The sequence below is a fragment of the Falco naumanni genome, chromosome W (assembly GCF_017639655.2).
Source record: "Falco naumanni isolate bFalNau1 chromosome W, bFalNau1.pat, whole genome shotgun sequence".
NCBI lineage: Eukaryota > Metazoa > Chordata > Aves > Falconiformes > Falconidae > Falco > Falco naumanni.
This window is the reverse complement of record NC_054079.1, coordinates 26,471,538-26,492,756: the sequence shown is the minus strand read 5'-3', so window position 1 is coordinate 26,492,756 and position 21,219 is coordinate 26,471,538. Positions and strand designations below refer to the sequence as shown.

General features: G+C 41.6%; 1 protein-coding gene across 3 annotated transcripts in view; it reads right to left on the bottom strand.

The window, feature by feature from the left end:
• LOC121080550 (tyrosine-protein kinase Fer-like) overlaps nucleotides 1–21,219 on the bottom strand; it is a 217,443-nt gene that overhangs the window by 72,489 nt on the left and 123,735 nt on the right. The gene's annotated exons all lie outside the window — the stretch shown is intronic.

Below are 21,219 nucleotides of genomic sequence, written 5' to 3'. Positions count from 1 at the left end.
TTAACCCCAGCCGGCAACCAAGCACCATGCAGCCGCTTGCTCACTTCCCCTCACCCAGAGGGATGGGGAGGAGAATCAGAAAGGAATGTAAACCTCAAGGGTTGAGATAAGAACAATTTAATAGTTTAAACAGAATTAAAAGGTAAGAACAAAAATAATAACACTAATACTACTAACAATAATAATACTACTAACAGCTATAATGGAAAGGTGGGGAAAAGGATAAAATCCAAAGGAAAAGGGAGAAAGGAAAACAAGTGATGTACAGTACAACTGCTCACTACCCGCTGACCGATGCCCAGCCAGTACCTGAGCAACAATCCCCAGGCCCCAGCTAACCGTCCAAGTTTATACACCAAGCATGACATCCCATGGTATGGAATACCTCTTTGGCTGGTTCAGGTCAGCTGACCTGGCTGTGTCCCTTCCCAGTTTCTTGTGCCCCTCCAGCCCTCTGGCTGGCAGGGCCTGAGAAACTGAAAAGTCCTTGACTTAGTATAAACATTACCCAGCAACAACTAAAAATATCAGTGTGCTATCAACATTGTTCTCACATCAGAGCCAAAACACAGCACTGCACTAGCCACTAAGAAGAAAACCAACTCCATCCCAGCTGAAACCAGGACAACAAGGTATGTCAAAGTTGCCAACAGAATTCTCTGAAGGGTTCTTCTGAGGGCAGCCATGAACATACATTTAATTTTGCAGATTGGCAAGAGCACACCATCTTTCTGAGTCTGTGATTAAGTATCAGTCTGCAGTTGGGGGTCTGGGGCTCTTCAAGCTGTTGCATCTCTGAGAAGATCCTGTCTATCTCCCTTTGCATCTTCTCTGATGCTGTGCAGTGTGCTCACTTTCTCCTGTAACTCCTCCACTTGGCAATACAGCTCCTCCAAGACAGCACACCTTCTGCAGGACAGAGGGCCATCTCTCCTAGAATCAGAGAGGCCCCAGGCACTCCCTCCAGCCTGGGACTCGGAGAGCTGCTTCCACCATCCAAACTTCTGTCTGTGTTAGAGCAGCTGCCCCTGTGTACAGGTTTTGGCAGGGATAATTTTAGCTTGTAAGGTGCTATGTTTTGGATTTGTGACCAAAACAGTGTTGATAACACAGGAATGTTGTAGTTATTGCTGAGCAGTGCTTACACAGCATGAAGGCCTTTTCTGCTTCTCACACTGCCTTGCCAGCAAATAGGCTGCACAGGAAGTTGGGAGGGGACACAGCCAGGACAGCCAACCTCAATGGACAAAAGGGATATTCCATACCATATGATGTCACACTCAGCAATAAAAGCTGGGGCAAAGAAGGAAAAAGTGGGGACATTTGGAGTGATGACACCTGTCTTCCCAAGTAACCATTACATGTGATGAAGCCCTGCTTTCCTGGAAATGGCTAAACACAGGTTGCTCAGAGAGGCTGTGACAAATATCTCATCCTTGGAGATATTCAAAGCCCAACTGGACACAGTCCTGAGCAACCTGCTCTAGGTGACCCTGCTCTGAGAAACAGGGGGTTGGACTAGACAGTCTCCAGGGGTGCCTGCCAGCCTCAGTCACTGTGATTTTGTGATACTCTCACAACTCGAGCCCTGTCATATTAAGATGCTCAAGCCCAACATCTGGTTTGACAAGGTTCTTCAGGAACTGGTTCACAGTGAATCAGAAACATGTTGAACTTTGGGATATACTAGAACCCAGAAAAACCACAGAGGCTTCTGCATGCATGCAGTGGCATGGCTTCTAAGGTTTCTTTCCCTTCCAGTTTGGGCCACATGTTCCCTTGATCCCTCTTTGTAACGCTATCCAGGTCCACCTTGTGCAGACATTCTCCATTCACTGCTGATGCTTTTCCTTGTTCTTTTGTCTTTAGTCCAGCTTTATCTCTCCCTTTCTCTTTTTCTTTTCCTTCCCTGCACCCCCCCCCCCAATTGTTCCTAAGCACCTCCTGCCTTCCCACTGTCTCTCAAAGGGTAATTGTTGCAGCCCAAAGCCATAGGTTCATTAAAATTTGTTACACTGCTTAAGTATTTTTTGAAAATTTGACAGGACAGAACCTCCCAGAAAACAGGGCCTCAGAAAGTGATTATTTTTTTCTGGACTTGACAATGAGAGAAATATGTGCTTCATCTAAAAAGAATACTGTTAAAACTTAAATTGCTGCTCAGGTAACGAGCAGTAACTTAAGAGACCAAGAGACTTGCTACACATAATCTTCTTTTGCCCTTATGTACTTGTTACACTAAATGACTAGGATAGCCTTAGTGAAGACAATACTGATTTATATATCTTTAATTAATGTAGATGTTCATTAATAATGTGGAAATTAGTCAAGTGATGACTTTCATTATCAGGAGAAAAAGGCTGAAAACTTCTGAAATCTGTGCACAAATCCAGTTTTATTTCAGTTACCTGAAAGGACTTCAGTAGCTATACAGAATACTCTGGAAACTGAACATTAGCTGTATTAAGTACAACTAGTCTTATTAAAGAAACCAAATCTTTGCCCAATCAATTTTGAAAACCATTGTACATGAAACACTTTGTTGTTCCTATTCAAAGCAAGATCTGACAAATGAAAATGTAAAAAATACAAAGTAAAAAATGCACAAAACTATCAAAATAGCCCAGAGCATTAAAACATAAAAGACTTGATAAAAAAGAGCTGCTGTATCTAATGTACTATCCATACATACAAGTGACTGCAAGTTTAAAAGCCTGTATAATTATTAATTACATTCAGAGCATACATACATGTAGGCCTATTAAATAGTGTCAGGTGGTGTTTAAGAAACCTATCTTTTATATTCTCAGTATGGTATCAAAAGTAGAATTAAAAGGAGACTGGGATCAGTAAACAAACTACTTAATTCTGACTTGACAATAGCCTAAGAAAGGGCATCTAACCTCTGAAGTAGTTTATGGCACTAGTTGGCTTAGTGTCCCATAATCAGCATTCATTCAGGATAACTGCAGGTTGCCTGGAAGCTGCCCTACTCTAGTTCCACATACAAGGTATAGAAATATAGCTGGTTGTCAGCCTTAGCTATATGTCTTCTGTCCCTGGTTAAACATTCAGTAGGTCTTAAGCAAACACACGCTGGTGCTTCTCAGTTGTTCTCTTGTGGCACTGCTGTTGCCTAAAAAGAGGAGAGATTTCTTTTTGAAGGGAAGAGACTGTGACCATCTACTTCACGTTCTTAACATGGGCCTTATTACTAGAGTAGCTCAGCACCTTAGTAATACTTAATGTATTTCTTCTCAGTACTCCATCCAACATAAGAAGATATTACGCATGTTTTATAGAGGATACTGTAGCTTAGAAGAGTTTGGCTATCCCTGTTTCAGTGCTCATTCATCCCTGAAGAAATACAATATAAAGTACCCACAAGAGTCAAAGAGTTGAGATCTAATTATTGAATAAAGATTCATATAAACTACACGGGTCAGAACTAATCTTGGAGGACTACACAATTAGTCCGTGGTCGGGTTTTTTTTTTTCTTTACTAACCGGAGAGGCTGAAGCTACTGACCATGCCTGAAACGGAGTCTGATTCTCAAGTCTGCGATTAAGTTCAGCCATTTCAGCGAAGTCTCCGAGGCATGCTATTCCAGCAGACATGCTCCGGAGCGGAGGACTGCGCCGAGGGACCGTGGGGAGCTTTCCGTGAACCGGCAAAAACGAGAAGCGAGCGCAGAGAGAGGATGCCAGTGCCCCAGCTCCCACCCCCCGAGCGGGAAGCGTTGGGACCCTGACGAGCGGCAGCTATGACTCAGCGTAGGCGGGGCCAGGAGTGGAGGCGGTCAACCCCCCACATATACAAAAGTAGCCCCCAGGGAGCAGTAGCGCGGCTCGGCAGTTTGCGAAGGGAGGGTGACGTCTCCCTAACGGTTTAAAGAGGCGAGCTCCAGTAGTGGTCATCGCTTCCCCCCCCCCAGAAGAAACCTAGCCATGGTTTCCACTCGGCCAATGTGGTGACCTAGATGGAGCTCCCATGTAAACATGCAGCTGTGTCCAGGTCACTGGGCTGCATGGAGTGCCTGAGCCTGTCACTGCTACCTGAGGGCAGCAGAGATAACAACTGTGTGAGGTGTGACCAGGTGGATGATCTGCTCAGCCTGGTGGCAGAGCTGAAAGAGGAAGCAGAAAGGTTAAGGAGTATCAGGGAGTGCGAGAGGGAGATAGACTGGTGAAGCCACTCTCTACCATCTCCTGAGACAAATGCACTGGATGGACACATCATGAGAAGCGGAGGCTCCTTTATCTACTCGCCACCAGGTGAACGGAGGGGTCTTAAGTGACGGAGAGGAATGGAAACAGGTCCCTGCTCAGGGCAGCAGGCAAATCACCCCCCGGCCTACTTCACCTTCGCAGGTACCCCTGTACAGTAGGTATGCAGCTCTGGAGCCTGAGGGACAGGAAAAGGATGATGTGGACAAAAGCCTGTTCAGGTTAGAGGAGTTGCCTAGGCAGAGTCTGTCAACCCCACACATCATGACCAGCTCTGCTAGGAAGAAAAGAAAGGTGGTTGTCATCGGCGACTCCACTCTGAGAGGAACAGAGGGCCCGATATGCCGACTGGAGTCAACCCACAGGAAAGTCTGCTGCCTCCCTGGGGGCCGGGTAAGGGATGTTACTAGGAAACTCCCTTGTCTGGTATGGACCTCTGATTATTGCCTATTACTGGTCTTCCAAGTGGGCAATGACTGAGTCCAAACAACAAGCAATCTGAGAGACCTCAGTGCCTTGGGGCGACTGGTTGAAAGGGATCAGGAGCACAAGTAGTGTTTTCTTCTATCCTGCCAGTTGCAGGGAACGATAGGGCGTGTAATTGGAAGGTCACACAGATCAATACCTGGCTCCGGGCCTGGTGTCAATGGCTAAATTTTGGGGGGGGATTGATCATGAGTCAGTTTACATGGCACCAGGCCTGCTGGCAACAGGTGGGGTTCACCTGCCTCAAAGGGGGAAACGGATCCTAGGTCAGGAGTTAGCAGGGCTCATTGAGAGAGCTTTAAATTAGATTTGAAGGGGGAAGGGAATAAGACCAAGCTTGTTAGAGACGAGCCTGGGGGTGGCATGCCAGAGTTGGAGGCAAAATTGATAGCACAGCTGAAGTGCATCTATGCCAAAGCCCAAAGCATGGGCAACAAACAGGAGGAGCTGGAAGCCATCATGCAGCAGGAAGACTATGACATCATCGCCATCACGGAAACATGGTGGGATGACTCGCATGACTGGAGTGCTGCAATGGATGGCTGCAAACCCTTCAGAAGGGATAGGCAAGGAAGGAGGCAGTGGGGTAGCACTGTATGTCAGGGAGTGTTTCAACTGCCTAGAACTGAATGATGGTGACAGTAGGGTTGAGTGTTTATGGGTAAGAATAAGGGGGAGGGCCAACAAGGCAGATACCCTGGTGGGAGTCTGTTATAGGCCATCCAACCGGGATGAAGAGGCAGATGAAACATTCTACAAGCAACTGGGAGAAGTCTCAAGATCGCTAGCCTTTGTCCTCATGGGGGACTTCAACTTACCAGCTGTCCGTTGGAAATGCAACACAGCAGAGAGGAAACTGTCTAGGAGGTTCCTGGAGTGTGTGGAAGATAACTTCCTGACACAGCTGGTGAATGAGCCAACTAGGGGAGATGCCCCGCTGGACCTCCTGTTTACAAACAGGGAAGGACTGGTGGGTGATGTGGTGGTTGAAGGACATCTCGTGCATAGCAATCATGAGATGATAGTTTTTGATTCTTGGAGAAGTAAGGAGGCGGGTCAGCAGAACCACTACCTTGGACTTCCAGAGGGCTGACTTTGGCCTGTTTAAAGAGCCTGGTCAACAGAATCCCTTGGGAGACAGGTCTGAAGGGTCAAGGGGTCCAGGAAGGCTGGACATTCTTCAAGAAGGAAGTCTTCAAGGTGCACGAGCAGGCCGTCCCCATGTGCTGAAAGACGAGCCAGTGGGGAAGAAGATCGACCTGGCTGAACAGAGAGCTTTGGCTGGAACTCAGGGGGGAAAAAGGAGAGTTTATGACTTTTGGAAGAAGGGGCAGGCAACTCAGGACTATCAGGAAGTCGTGAGGTTATGCAGGGCAAAGATTAGAGAGGTGAAAGCCCAGCTAGAACTCAGGCTGCCCACTGCTGTAAAAGATAACAAAAAATGTTTTTACAAATACATTAAAAACAAAAGGAGGGCCAAGAATAATCTGCATTCTTTATTGGGTGTGGCAGGGAACATTGCCACAAAGGATGAGGAAAAGGCTGAGGTACTTAATGTCTTTCTTTGCCTCAGTCTTTAATAGCAAGACCAGTTAACCTCAGGATACTCAGCCCCCTGAGCTGGAAGACAGGGATGAGGAGGAGCAGAATGAAGTCCTCACAGTTCAGGAGGAAATGGTTAGTGACCTGCTGCTCCACTTAGACAGGCACAAGTCTATGGGGCTGGATGGGATCCACCTGAGAGTACTGAGGGAGCTGGTGGAAGAGCTTGCCAAGCCACTCTCCATCATTTATCAACAGTCCTGGATAACCGGAGAGGGCCCAGAAGACTGGAGCTTAGTCAATGTGACACCCATCTACAAGAAAGGCAGGAAGGAGGATCCAGGGAACTACAGGCTTGTCAGCCTGACCTCGGTGCCAGGGAAGGTTATGGAGCAGATCATCCTAGGTGCCATCACATGGCGTGTGCAAGACAACTGGGGGATCAGGCCCAGCCAGCATGGGTTTATGAAAGGCAGGTCCTGCTTGACGAACCTGATCTCCTTCTACAACAAAATGACCCTCTTAGTCGATGAGAGAAAGGCTGTGGACGTTGTCGACCTGGACCTTAGTAAAGCCTTTGACACCATCTTCCACAGTATTCTCCTGGAGAAACTGGCTGCTCATGGCTTGGAGGAGTGTATTTTACACTGAGTTAAAAGCTGGCTGGCTGGCCGAGCCCAAAGAGTGGTAGTAAATGGAGTTATATCCAGCTGGTGGCCGGTCACAAGTGGTGTTCCACAGGTCTCATTATGGGGGCCAGTTCTGTTTAATGTCTTTCTCAATGAGCTGTATGAGGGCATTGAGTTCACCCTCACTAAGTTTGCAGATGACATTAAGTGTGTGTGTGCGTCGGGAGTTAGTGTTGATCTACTTGAGGGTAGGAAGGCTCTGCAGAGGGATCTGGACAGGCTGGATCGATGGGATGAGGCCAGTTGTATGAAGTTCGACAAGGCTCAGTGCAGAGTCATGCACTTGGGTCACAACAACCCCATGCAATGCTACAGGCTTGGGGAAGAGTGTCTGGAAAGCTGCCTGGTGGAACACAACCTGGGGGTGCTGGCCAACAGCTGGCTGAACATGAGCCAGCAGTGTGCCTAGGTGGCCAAGGCGGCCAATAGCATCCTGGCCTGTATTAAAAATAGTGTGGCCAGCTTGACAAGGGAATTGATCATTCCACTTTACTTGGCACTGGTAAGGCCACACCTTGAATACTGGGTTCTGTTTTGGGCCCCTCACTTTAAGGGGGATGTAGAGGTGCTGGACCATGTCCAGAGAAGGGTAACGAAGCTGGTGAAGGGTCTGGCACACAAGTCTTATGAGGAATGGCTGAGGGAACTGGGGTTGTTTAGTCTGGAGAGGAGGACACTCAGGAGGGACCTTATTGCTCTCTAGAACTACCTGAAAGGAGGTTGTAGACAGGTGGGGGGAGGTTTCTTCTCCCAGATAACTAGTGACAGGACAAGAGGAAACAGCCTCAAGTTTTGCCAGGGGAGATTTAGATTGGATATTAGGAAAAAATTCTTCATGGAAAGGGTGATCAAGCATTTGAACAGGATGTCCAGGGAGGTGGTGGAATCACCATCCCTGGAGGTATTTAAAAAACATGTAAATGTGGTGCTTAGCAACATGGTTTAGTGACGGACTTGGCAGTCCTGGGTTAACGGTTGGACTTGATGATATTTTCCAGTCTAAATGGTTCTATGTTTCTATAACATAAAAGTTAGAAATAGTCATGTCTTTTTTCTCTGTGATCATAAATTTCATAATTTTGTACATGTGCTTGTTTCTGATTATGGATAGATGATAAGAATTTCGGCAGTTGTAAAACACCATTACTCTATAAATGAATCATGTGAAAGATACAATGGAAATAAGTGACAGAAATGGGAGTTTAAAAAAAAATCTTTAATTTAGATATAGGTAGACAGTATAATGCTCATCAGTCTGAGTCATAAAATTCTCATTTTGAGAGATTTGCTTCTAAACCAAACTGAGAAAATTCACTACATTCTTTTATCTAATCATAACCTAATCAGTATAAGAAAGGTCAGAATTATTTATACTATTAATGCCATTACTATTCCTCCCCAAAAAGGAACATGTTTATGATGTAATCCTCTTCTTGCAACATCACGATTAATCTTTCTTTACCTAGTGCTTGTTTAGACTTTTCTATCGTTTATTTTGGCCAGTGGAATGTGAAAGCACTTTAGACAAATGCAATTACAGAAATTAACACTCAGACAGACATACCCTTATCTTATCTTATCTTAATGATATATCTTATTTCCAAACTGGATTATTCAAGAAACTTTATCATAGCCTACTTTATTTATGTCCTTTGGTTTCCACAATTACCAATTATTATCTTTTCAGGGTAAATATGAATGAAGCTGAAGCTGAATTACATGAATGCCATACTTGATAACAAAGCATAACTCAGCTAGAGCTTCACTGCTCTAAGGATATAACCCTTTATCAGGTATGAGGAGATATTTGGCAAAAGCAGGCTTTTGAGATACTCTATGCAAGAATACCAGGGAAATGACATGATGTCTAAGGGATAGGAAGGAAACGCTTCACAGTTGGACACTTCTTGAGAGAACTATAAGATATGAGCAAGAACCTTACTGAGATTGTTCTAGTTAGTACATGTTTTTTTCCATAGGTGAAGGGGGTCCTTGGCCCATATACCCAGGGCCTAGTTGTGAAAGGCATTACCTTACTATATTTTGAATCCATATTCTCCCATCTATTTTGTTTAATGGTGTCAGTTTTTCTTGCATATTCTTCCGTATTAGTTACTAAACAGCTTGAGTGTCAGTGTGTAGCAAGGGCCATCTGCTCTTTGGGGGCCAGGAGCTGCAGAGGATCTCCAGGCTGGCAGGGCATGGGCCTCGCTAGACTGGGCATGTTCCACCACCCCCAGCAAGGGAATAGGGCAGGCTGGGGCGAAGCAGCCTCAAGTCCAGATCATAGAATCATAGTCTGAGTTGGAAGGGACCTTTGAAGATCATCTAGTCCAACCCCCTGCCATGGGCAGGGACATCTTTCACTAGATCAGATTGTTCAAAGACCCATCCAGCCTGACTTTGGATCCAGAGGCGGGGCATCTACAACTTCTCTGGGCAACCTGTTCCAGTGTCTCACCACCCTCATAGTAAATAATTTATTCCTTATATCTAATCTAAATCTACCCTCTTTCACTTTAAAACCCTCGCCCCTTGTTCTGTCACTACAGTCCCTGGTGAAAAGTCTCTCTCTGTCTTTCTTGTAAGCCCCTTTTAAGTATTGAAAGGCCACAATGAGGTCTTCCCAAAGCCTTCTCTTCTCCAGGCTGGAAAAAACCCAACTCAGCCTTTCATCATAGGAGAGGTGCTCCAGCACTCTGATCATCTTCATGGCCCTCCTCTGGACCTGCTCTAAAAGATCCATGTCTGTCTTGTATTGAGGACCCCAGAGCTGGATGCAGTACTCCTGGTGGGGTCTCACAAGAGTGGAGTAGAGGGGAAGAATCTCCTCCCTTGACCTGCTGGCCACGCTTTTTTTGATGCAGCCCAGGATGTGATTCGCTTTCTGGGCTGCAAGCACACATTGCATCATCACAGATGATTTTTTAAGTGGCTATTCTAATATAATTTGTCAAAATTTGCTGAAGCAGAGAAAAAACCTGAAGGCAAATAACAGTTGTGTGCCTTTTGATAGGGTCTACCACTGTGGAAATGAGAAATGATTTTTTTTGAGAAGTACTATTTTTACACCACTTATGCCAGTAGATTTAATGTGTATATGAATTTCGTGAATCACAAATCCTTCATTAATCAAATCCTTCAGATTAAGTACAGAAGAAAAGGTAGCTAGTGGAAATGACTTTTCATAAGAACAAGGGTGTTTTACGAGAGGGGGTTAAAAAAAACAGCTACTGACAACTTCTTTAAAACTGGTTCAGTATAAATATTTATGAGCTGTAAAACTTGTTATAGAAGCCATTCTGCATTATCAACACAGTATTAATTCAATTTAGAATGCAGTGATGTGAACTCAATGCAAGCTTTAAAACTGAATAATAGTGCAGATAGCACATTTTCCAAGGAGGTAAATCTCTTTTTGTCTGATTTGTTATTGTCAAAATACAACAAAAAAAGGCAGCACAAAATAAAACAAAGAAAAAAAAACCCCATACCAACCTGAACTTCAACCTTTTTCTTAAACCAAATTCTAAATGGCCATAAACCAAGAGGATAGAACTGAGATTTGCAAAAGCTACAATACAGCATATGAACAGCAGAAGTGATCTCAGATTAACATCACATCTTTTCTGTGAGCATTCTTTCTTAAAGATCAATTAAAAAAATTACTGAAAAAGTAAATACAAAAACATTTTGCTTCACATTTTTTGGAAAGATGCACAGCATTTCCATGAGTTTATATTCTCTTATTTTCATCTAATGACTAGAAAGATCCTGAGGATCTTTCATGAAAAATACAGGAAATACAGGAAAATACAGACTATATCACCATACTAATAGTGCTTCTCCATATCAGAAACAGATAGAATGTGAAATCCTTGGACATAGGAAAAGAAGGATAAACTGAGTAAAAGTTATTATATTTCAAATACATCAAGGAAATTTATAGGATCTAACAAGGGTCTTCTGTTTGCTCACTGTATTTTCTCACTCATCTACTGAATATAGTAACCAGCTCCTAAACTGAAGTACTCTGAATCACACACTAATAAAAAATATGCAAATAGAAAAATAATCTGCTCTTTATTAGATATGCCCTCTGAAACAGTGCTTTGAACAGAGTAGGTTCAAAGCAAAAGAAAACTTTGATATGTATAGTTTTATATTGAAACATTTAGTATTCTTTTAAGAGAGGAATGTGAAAGCTCACTCAGATCTTGCTTACACGAAAAGATACACTAAAATTGTTAAAATAGACTAAAATATTTTCATACACAGACACACTTCTTTCTCACCGCCCCAGCTATGGACAGTATATGTACAGTTAGGGTTGGGAGACCTTGAACTACATAAGCTACTTGTTAGCCACATATTTGGTCCCATCTTTACTTAACTTCAAAACAAATGGCTGTTTCCAGTTAGATGGTTTCTTTTTCCCAGGAGAGAAAACATTTAACTACTACTTTTGGCAACATCCACATGATAAACTATACTCCCTGCAAAACTGTTCCCTTATTAAACCAACAATCCTTCCAAAATCACCTCTAAATTGTAGTGATTAGTGGGCGATACCTACCAAAGAGCTGCAGTCTTATATTAAAACTTGTGCCAAATTAATAATTTGCTGAAATCAAAAGTTTAAGATCCTCCATTCTGTACCTTCCTAGGCACATGTGCTCATCTTGCACTGGCTCTTGTAATCTTCAGATAGTATGTTAAGATCACTAAAACTGAAAAAAATTAACCTGTCAAAACATTTGAATTAGCTTAATATGTGATTGGAAAAGAACAGGAGAAAGGTAAAGCCATACAGAAAGGAAAAAGGAGCAAGGACACTGTAGGGAACGGAGACAGTGGGTTGTTTGACATTGATAATGTGCAGCAGTGGCCTTGCTTTGACGATGTGCAGGTGTGATCCTGCAGCAACGAGGTAAATAACTTTGAGGGAGTATGAGAAGAAGCCTGGATGAGACAGAAACAAAGGAAGAATGTGATCTCTCCTCTAGAAGATAAGGAAACAGTGTGAACAGCAGAGAGTAGCCTATAGTGAACAGCGTCTGGGTGTGTGGACAGTAGAGTTTGACCAATAATAAAGCTTTTAGCAGCACATGTACAGAGTATAAACTTATAAAAGCTGTAACTAACAATAAAAGTCTTTGCTTCACTATCCTTGCAAAGTCCATGCCTCGTCTGCCACAGACACCACCCCATGCCCCATGCTGCCTTTTTGGCAGCAACAAGCTGTTCATTTGAAGCAGTGATAATGTGAAGCTGTAGCCTTAACTCTGATTTTTTCAGTGTGCATGTCAGTTCATTCCAAGCCAGACAGATGATGGCTTTGAACCTGAAGTCATACAACATTATAGAAATGCCAATAGTTTAAATTAAACTTGTTGCATTAATTTCTTACATCAGATACACCCTTCCACTTTGTTCTTTAACAAGATATTGCTAGCTTCTCACATACCATTAACTTATTTGGGTTAACAAAAGGATTGGGAAATCTCTAACAGCAGAAAAAAATCCAGTTCATAAAAGACACACCACAGGAAGTGGTGCAGAAATATCAATTGTCTCTGCTAAATATTAGTAGCTTCTATTACCACGTACTCATGCGTTCTTCTGAATGCTGTATTAGGCAAATATATATTTTCCTCCTATATGACTGAATTTAGATTGACAAAATTTTCCCATATGGTCTATGGCAATCCAGTCTTTGTTCTACCTTACTTTACATTTAGTGGGATTTGGGCAGGTGCCTAGGACAGTTATCACCTCCCATAACCTGGGATTTTACACCTGAACAGGCAATAATCCTGGTGAATTGACACACCACCTGATCGAAGGGTGCCTTGCCTACCTCAATGACACCCAGCAGCTTCTAGCACTGGTTAGCAAGGCCAGTCGAGCCATGACTCAGTATTATCAGAGGAGCATGGTTAAGACAGGGACCCAAACCACTTCTGAGGGTGCCACGATTGAGACAGAGATCCAAACCCCAACTACAGTAATTGCCCCAGTAGTAAAAAAGAAATAATTAATTCAGAGGTTGATGTGTCCATATCATTGATTAATAAGGGAGGAGGAGGAAAAGGTCTGATCAGGAAGCTGGTCCTTTGCAAAGAAACAGGAGGAAGAAGTGAGAGAAATCACCCAACAGGTAGAAACTACTTGGTCCCTGACCTTGAGAGAATTTGAAGACATGCAGAAAGATTACAGCTGCCAGCAAGGTGAGCAGATTGCTCTCGGGACTGGGGAACTGACAAAGAAATCAGGAAAAAAGGCAACAATCTGCAGCCTCTGGAGGTGGATTCTGTCAAGTATGAAAGCAAGGTATCCATTCAAGGAAGATCTTGTCAATTACTGAGGAAAGTGGACTACCACTGAAGAAAGTATCCAGTACCTCAGAGAATGAGCGGTACTGGAAGTGAGCTATGGTGACCTGGACAACAAACAGGTCTCCAAAGATCTGGATGATGCCCAGTGTACATGGACCATGTGGAGGAAGGAGGTCCAAAATGCCTCAGCATCATATTCTAAAAGCTTTGCAAGAATGTATTGCCCAGATATGGATACACAACTGTGTGGAGAGCATCTTCCTGACTGAAATTTTGAAGAAAATCTCTCTCCCTCTGTTATCGATTTGTTAATAAGTTAAGATTGATTGATTATATTAGATTGATTAATTGATTTTATAAAATCATTTAATAGAATTAAAATATAGAAGAATAAGAAAAATTTTTATAGGAAACTTATAGTTGCACAGTAAAAGCTGCTATGAGATCTTTTGTACGTCTTGTACCAAGGCTAGAAGAAGGGCCTGGAACTATTGTGAAAACTTAGGTAATAACTCTAGGGTTGAAAAGTTCCTTTGTACTTAACCAGTCTTCTGTATGCAGAGGTGTATTGAAATGTCAGAATATGAGATTAATGGGAACTGGGGAGAGTCGACTGGAACAGCTTGTAGGTGCCTGCCAAGAAACTGTGAACTTTAGTAAAAGGTAATTCCGGCAGGGGGAGATCGCGACCACCGACTCATATACCACCTACCCAAATCGTACCCTAGACCCATTTCTAGACCTTTCTACGCTTTACTGCGCAGAATCGGATATAGGAGGAGAGTATGTAAATTATTTACGGGAAATGTCATGATTATGCATGAATAATTAATGAATATGTATGAATAAGTTCTATATATGGTGTCTGATTTTGGGACCTGGTGTGCGTTGATCGCGAGAGGACTCGCTCACGCACCCGGCCGTCAATAAAGAAGTGTCTGCTTATCTACATCACATTGGTGTCGATAAGTTCTTCATTCCGAGATTTCGGTAACAGTTTTGGCGACCCAGATGGGACCTCGCTGAAGGAGACCGGAGGAGTCGGGGACCTGATCGGTTCCAGCCGGCACCGAGGATTTCTCGGGGACACCCATCGATCCCCGATCCGTAAGGCTCTTCGCGACGTTCCCTGGATTTTTTTTGGTAAGACACTTCTTCTTTTTAATTGTAGTAAGTAAGTGCACTAGAGGAAGTGGGCAGGAGTCCCACTATAATAAGTGTATGGGAAAGAGTGGGATGGAGTCCCACCAGTGGGTTGGAGTCCCACTGAGTAAGTCTGCCTGTCAGACGTGGTGAAAGACCTGCGCAGGGTAGGACTAGGAGTCTGCCCGTAAGACATAAGCGAAAGCTATTGCAGGGTTGGACTAAAAGGATCCTTGTGGAAGTGGAAGCCTAGGCGTCTGCCCGTAAGACATAAGCGAAAGCTATTGCAGGGTTGGACAAAAGTGTAGACAAGAGAAACTATATGCTATAGTGTTCTCTAAGGTAGTGCCTCTAACAAAAAGTTAGAAGTTTTAGTGCTTTTTGTTGTTTTGTGAGCTTGTGTATTAAGAAGAAAATTAAGAGATATAATATTGTGTTATATGTTTGTTTAAAAGTAGCTGTGGGAAAGTGTGAGTGTGGCTGTAAGGGTGAGACGTATAATTGAGAACGAAAGCGAGTGTGGAGTGTGGATCCGCGGATCGGAGTGACAGAGTTGAATAATTGTGTATTGTACTGTGAGTAATTACACCATGGCAACTAAGTTAACTCGGTCGTTTAAAAGTAAAAGCATGGGTAATCTTGCTGTAAATGACAAAATCCCGAAAAATTCTTTCTTGGGATGTTTATTGGCACATTGGGGAAATTTACAGGATGATCTGCAAAAGAGCCAGATGATTGAGTATTGTAATAATTTGAGTATTGTAATAATTGGTGACCTTTATATATATTGGATGATCAGGAAAAGTGGCCCACAAATGGGACACTGAATTATAACACTATTTTGCAGTTAATGCTGTATTGTAAAAGAGAAGGGAAATGGAATAAAATGCCAGGTGTGGATTTGTTTTTTTACTTAAGACAAAGAAAGGATTGGCAGGATGAATGTAAGCTAACTATTAGAGATAATTTGGTAATGGCTATAACTTCTGATAATAAGAAAGTGGAAAAAAAATGTTGTTTAAATTGTGAGGTTGGGAGTGGATACAGGAGTGACATTTTTTTATTAAATACCTGTAAAGAAAAAAAAACTGGAACAAAAACAGGCCATTCCTGCAACCCCTGGATTTGAAATTTGGAAATAAGATAATTACACATGAATTTCTGTATGTATCAGAATGTCCAATACCCTTCTTAGGAAGAGATTTGTTATCCAAATTAAATGCACAGATTGTTTTTGACGAAGGAGAACTTTTCTTGAAAATACCTGAGTCAAAAACGGGAGAAATCCTGATGATACAAGAAAAGGTAAAGGAACAAGAAATTCCACCGGAGGTGGATTTGGCAGTGATCCCTACTGTATGGGAAACAAATATTACTGGTAAATCGAAACTAGCAGAACCAGTTAAAATAGATTTGAAGGAAGGTGCAGGAACAGTGAGAATTAAACAATATCTAATCAAATCAGAAGTGAGACAGGAATTGAAGAAATTGATTGATAAATTTTTGGAGTATAAAATTTTGGAAGAATGTGAATCTGAGTATAATACTCCTATTTTACCAGCCAGAAAACCCTCGGGTGAATATAGGCTGGTGCAAGACTTGAGAGCAGTATATCAAATAGTTAAGGATATTTATCCTGTAGTAGCAAACCCTTATACACTGTTAACAGCGTTAAGGGAGACTTATCAGTGGTTTACAGTGCTTGATTTGAAAGATGCTTTCTTTTGTATACCTTTGGAAAAGGAAACCAGAAAACTGTTTGCTTTTGAATGGGAAAATCCTCAAACCAAAAGATGCAGCTGACATGGACTAGATTACCCCAAGGATTTAAAAACAGTCCAACTATTTTTGGAAATCATTTAGCTAAGGAATTTGAAATCTGGAAACAGGACAAACCAAGACCTGGGCATTTACTTTTACAATATGTGGATGATATATTGATTGCTACAAAAGAAAGATTTATTTGTATACAGGTGACTATTGACCTTTTGAATTTCCTGGGACTAAATGGGTATAAGGTATCCAGGAAGAAAGCCCAAATAGCCTACCAGACTGTGATATATCTCGGCTTTGAGATTTTAAAAGGACAACGACAATTAGGAAAAAAATCACAAAGAAGCTATTTGTGGTATACCTGAGCCGAGAAATATTCATGAACTCAGAGCATTTCTGGGAATGACTGGGTGTTGTTGCCTTTGGATCATGAACTATGGGCTAATAGCTAAACCGCTGTACGAGGCCCAAAAGAACTCTCCCTTCGTATGAGGCCCACAACAACAAAAGGCTTTTGTAGAGTTGAAGCGTGCCTTAATGTCTGCACCTGCTTTGGGACTGCCGGATCTAACCAAAGATTTCCAGTTGTTTGTACATGAAAGACAACACCTTGCACTGGGCGTGTTAACCCAGAGGATAGGAAGCTGGAAACGACCAGTCAGATATTTCTCTAAACAACTGGATACAGTGAGTAAAGGGTGGCCAAACTGCCTTCGAGCAGTGACAGCAACAGTGATGCTCATACAAGAAGCTCGGAAATTGACTTTGGGAAGAACAATAACAGTCTATGTTCCACACATGGTGATAACTGTCCTAGAACAGAAGGGGGGACATTGGCTGTCCCCCAGCCGAATGATGAAATACCAGGTGGTATTGACTGAACAGGATGATGTGATTCTAAAGACAACTAACCTGGTAAATCCTGCAGTGTTTTTAAGTTCCATACAGGAAGAAGGATGACTGGAACATGATTGCTTGGCTACTATCGAGTATGTTTATTCCAGTCGTGAAGATCTGAAGGATGTGCCGTTGGAGAGACCAGATTGGGAACTGTATACTGATGGAAGCAGCTTTATGGAACAAGGAGTCCGATACGCCGGATATGCGGTAACAATAGAGACTACAGTTATAGAAGCAGGAGCATTGGCGAGTACCACATCAGCCCAAAAGGCAGAACTCATCGCTTTAATTCGAGCCTTAGAATTAAGCAAAGACAAGAGAGTAAATATCTGGACTGATTCAAAATATGCCTTTGGGGTAGTGCATGTCCATGGAGCTTTGTGGAAAGAGAGGGGGTTATTGTCCTCTCAAGGATCAAACATTAAGCATCAAACAGAAATTTTACAATTATTGCAAGCAGTTCAAAAACCAGATCAAGTAGCAATCATGCACTGTAAAGCACATCAGATTGGAAATACAAAAATAATAATTGGAAATAATTTAGCTGATAAAACAGCAAAGAAGGTAGCAAAGAGACAAACATCGCAAATGGCAATAATTCCTTCTAAAACAGTAACCCTTCCTAGGGAAAAACCGAGATATTCAGAGGAAGATGACAAATTGGGTCAGTTATTAAATGCTAAGAAAACTTAGCTGGATGGTGGATAACTCCTAATGGACAAGTAGTAATTCCACCTCTTGGGGTGAGAGAGATAATTCAAACAAGACATCAAGAATGTCACTGGGGAGCAGAAGCCTTAGTAACATCTTTACGAAAGCAAATAATATCAGTTAAGATGTTGGGAATAGCTAAAATGGTAATTGCAAAGTGTGAAGTATGTTTGAAAAATAATCCAGTGATTAAGAAAAAGGTTCAAATGGGTAGACTGAAATCTGGTACAGAACCTGGAGATTATTGGCAAGTAGATTTTTCAGAGTTACCTAGACAAAATGGGTACCGGTACATCCTGGTAAGGGTTGATACTTTTACAGGATGGCCAGAAGCCCTTCCCTGTCGCACCACACAAGCAAAAAGAGGTTGTGAAGTGGTTATTACAAGAAATAATTCCGAGATTTGGAGTTCCTATTGGAATTTCCTCTGACAGAGGTCCACACTTTGTTGCTGAAGTAGTCCAAAGTGTTAGCAAAGTGTTGGGTATTAATTGGGATTTGCATGCGTCTTGGAGACCACAATTTAGTGGAAAAGTGGAGAGGATGAATCAAACTTTGAAATGACAAATAAGTAAAATTTGTCAAGAAACCAGTCCAAAGTGGCCTCAGGCACTTTCATTGGCATTATTATGAATCAGGGTACAGCCAAAGAGTGGAACCTCAGTCAGTCCTTATGAATTATTATATGGAAAACCATATGAGTCTCCAGAACCAAATCTAAACATATATGTAAAAGGAAAACAAGATGTGTATAACTATTTGCTTTTTCTAAGGAAAACTTTGGCTGTGATTTGGAGTGTAGTAATTTGGAATAGACCTTTACCCCTGGAAAATGCAGTGCATGATTTCCAACCAGGAGACTATGTCTATGTGAAGACTTGGACCTCCGAAACTTTGCAGGAGCACTGGAGAGGACCTTTCCGGATACTGTTAACCACTTTTACAGCTATCAAAATTGCAGAATCGGATGCTTGGATACATTATACTTGAGTGAAGAAAGCATCTACTCCGTGGAAGATTGCTAATCGTGACCCAGAGACTTAAAAATTGACTTTGAAACATGTCTAATTTTTTTATCAGGTTATGATTGGGTTTTGGATTTTTTTTTTGGTTGGTAATGTTGGTGAGATCATGGGCTGGCTTGGTGGACAGGAACAAAAGACAAATAGAAACAGAACAAGTGATTGACATTCCCAAACAAATGGCAGAGGAAAATTTGTTGGTAGGATTGACTAAAGAATTTGCCACTTTACAAAATGTCACGCAGATCACTGCTTGTTTGCCAATACCGAGGGCAGTAGGTGAATCTATTCCATGGGGAATTTTAGCTATGAATTTGACTAACCTGGAACATAAAAATGAAACCAATTATTGTGAACAGAGGCCAGTGACTCAATGGTATGAGCAAGTGAAAGTCACTAGAAAACAGTGGAAAACTCCAGGTAGTCTGGCGAATTGTGAAATATTGTTAAATCATGTTTTTACCAAAATAGGGAGATTTAAGACTGTGGGATGGTGTTCTTATGATGAACAACTTAAAACCAATGTGAGCAGAAGTATCATGAAATGGAAGTGTAATAAAACTGGCCAAGATACCCAATTAGTAGAACAATGGGACTCTATATGGTCTATGTCCATATTTTCCCATTTTCAGTATATAGCAAGAACTTTTTGGTGTTTTACCTGGGATGGAAAAGGTTTTTTTTCAGTATTACCCTGGGTCAATGATAGGTTACCTTCATCGGGAGAGAAGGAAAATAAAGCAGTGCCATGGTGGAAATGTGAAAAAGTGTATGATTGCAGTAATGCAGACTTAGTAATCCAAAGAATTCCTCTGTAGGCCACTGTTTTAAATTATGGTTGTTTTTGTCGAGGTCTTAAGAACACTCTCAATTTGACCAGCACTTTTACAGTTAGGAAAGGAACTTTGTTTAGTTGTAGTAAAACTACTATTTGAAGTCCAGGACATTTAGTTTGGGCATTAAGTGATGGAACCTGGACCACACATTTACCATTAGATGGTAAGGTGAAACAAATTACTTTAAGCATGCCAACATTGTGTCCAATTTGAAAGAAATCACCATTTAAAGGATCCTTAGAGAATTTAGAATCTAAACGAATAAAGAGATCTGAGATAAATGATGATATTTGAAATGAACCATTTACAGGAGTGAAAACTGTTTGGGCAATTGAATCACTTTTAAATCCTACAGCTTCATATAGAAACAGAGCATGGCTCTATCAGTTAACTGGTCAAGTGGAAAAATTAGCAAACGTTAACAAAAAGGGGTTTAAGGAATTGAATGTATAATTACAGGTGACCTCCAGAATGACTTTACAAATAGAATAGCACTAGATATGCTCCTACTTAAAGAACATGGAGTATGTGTATATCTCAAGGATAAATTGGACCATTGTTGTATCCACATTCCAAATGTCACTCAGGATGTGGAACATGATCTAGGCCTATTGGGAAAAATTGAAAAAGAAACTGAAACAATTCAAAAGGATATGTCAGAAGAGTGGCTTGAGAAAATTTTAACAAACTGGGATGGAATTTGAGCTCTTGGATACAATCTATAATTAAGACTTTGTTTCTGTTACTAGTTGTCTTTTTGATGAGCATGCTAGTATATGCATGTCTGAAGAAACAGTTTACCAATAGAATTGCAGTGAATCGTATGATTATGAGAGAAGTACCAACTATTTTTATCAAGACATGATCCATCACCAAAATATGTTGAAACAAAAGATATATGAATAATGTGAAAGTATTGAAATAATGATTTTCAACACTTTCAAAGGGGGGAAATGTTATCGATTTGTTAATAAGTTAAGATTGATTGATTATATTAGATTGATTAATTGATTTTATAAAATCATTTAATAGAATTAAAATATAGAAGAATAAGAAAAATTTTTATAGGAAACTTATAGTTGCACAGTAAAAGCTGCTATGAGATCTTTTGTACGTCTTGTACCAAGGCTAGAAGAAGGGCCTGGAACTATTGTGAAAACTTAGGTAATAACTCTAGGGTTGAAAAGTTCCTTTGTACTTAACCAGTCTTCTGTATGCAGAGGTGTATTGAAATGTCAGAATATGAGATTAATGGGAACTGGGGAGAGTCGACTGGAACAGCTTGTAGGTGCCTGCCAAGAAACTGTGAACTTTAGTAAAAGGTAATTCCGGCAGGGGGAGATCGCGACCACCGACTCATATACCACCTACCCAAATCGTACCCTAGACCCATTTCTAGACCTTTCTACGCTTTACTGCGCAGAATCGGATATAGGAGGAGAGTATGTAAATTATTTACGGGAAATGTCATGATTATGCATGAATAATTAATGAATATGTATGAATAAGTTCTATATATGGTGTCTGATTTTGGGACCTGGTGTGCGTTGAT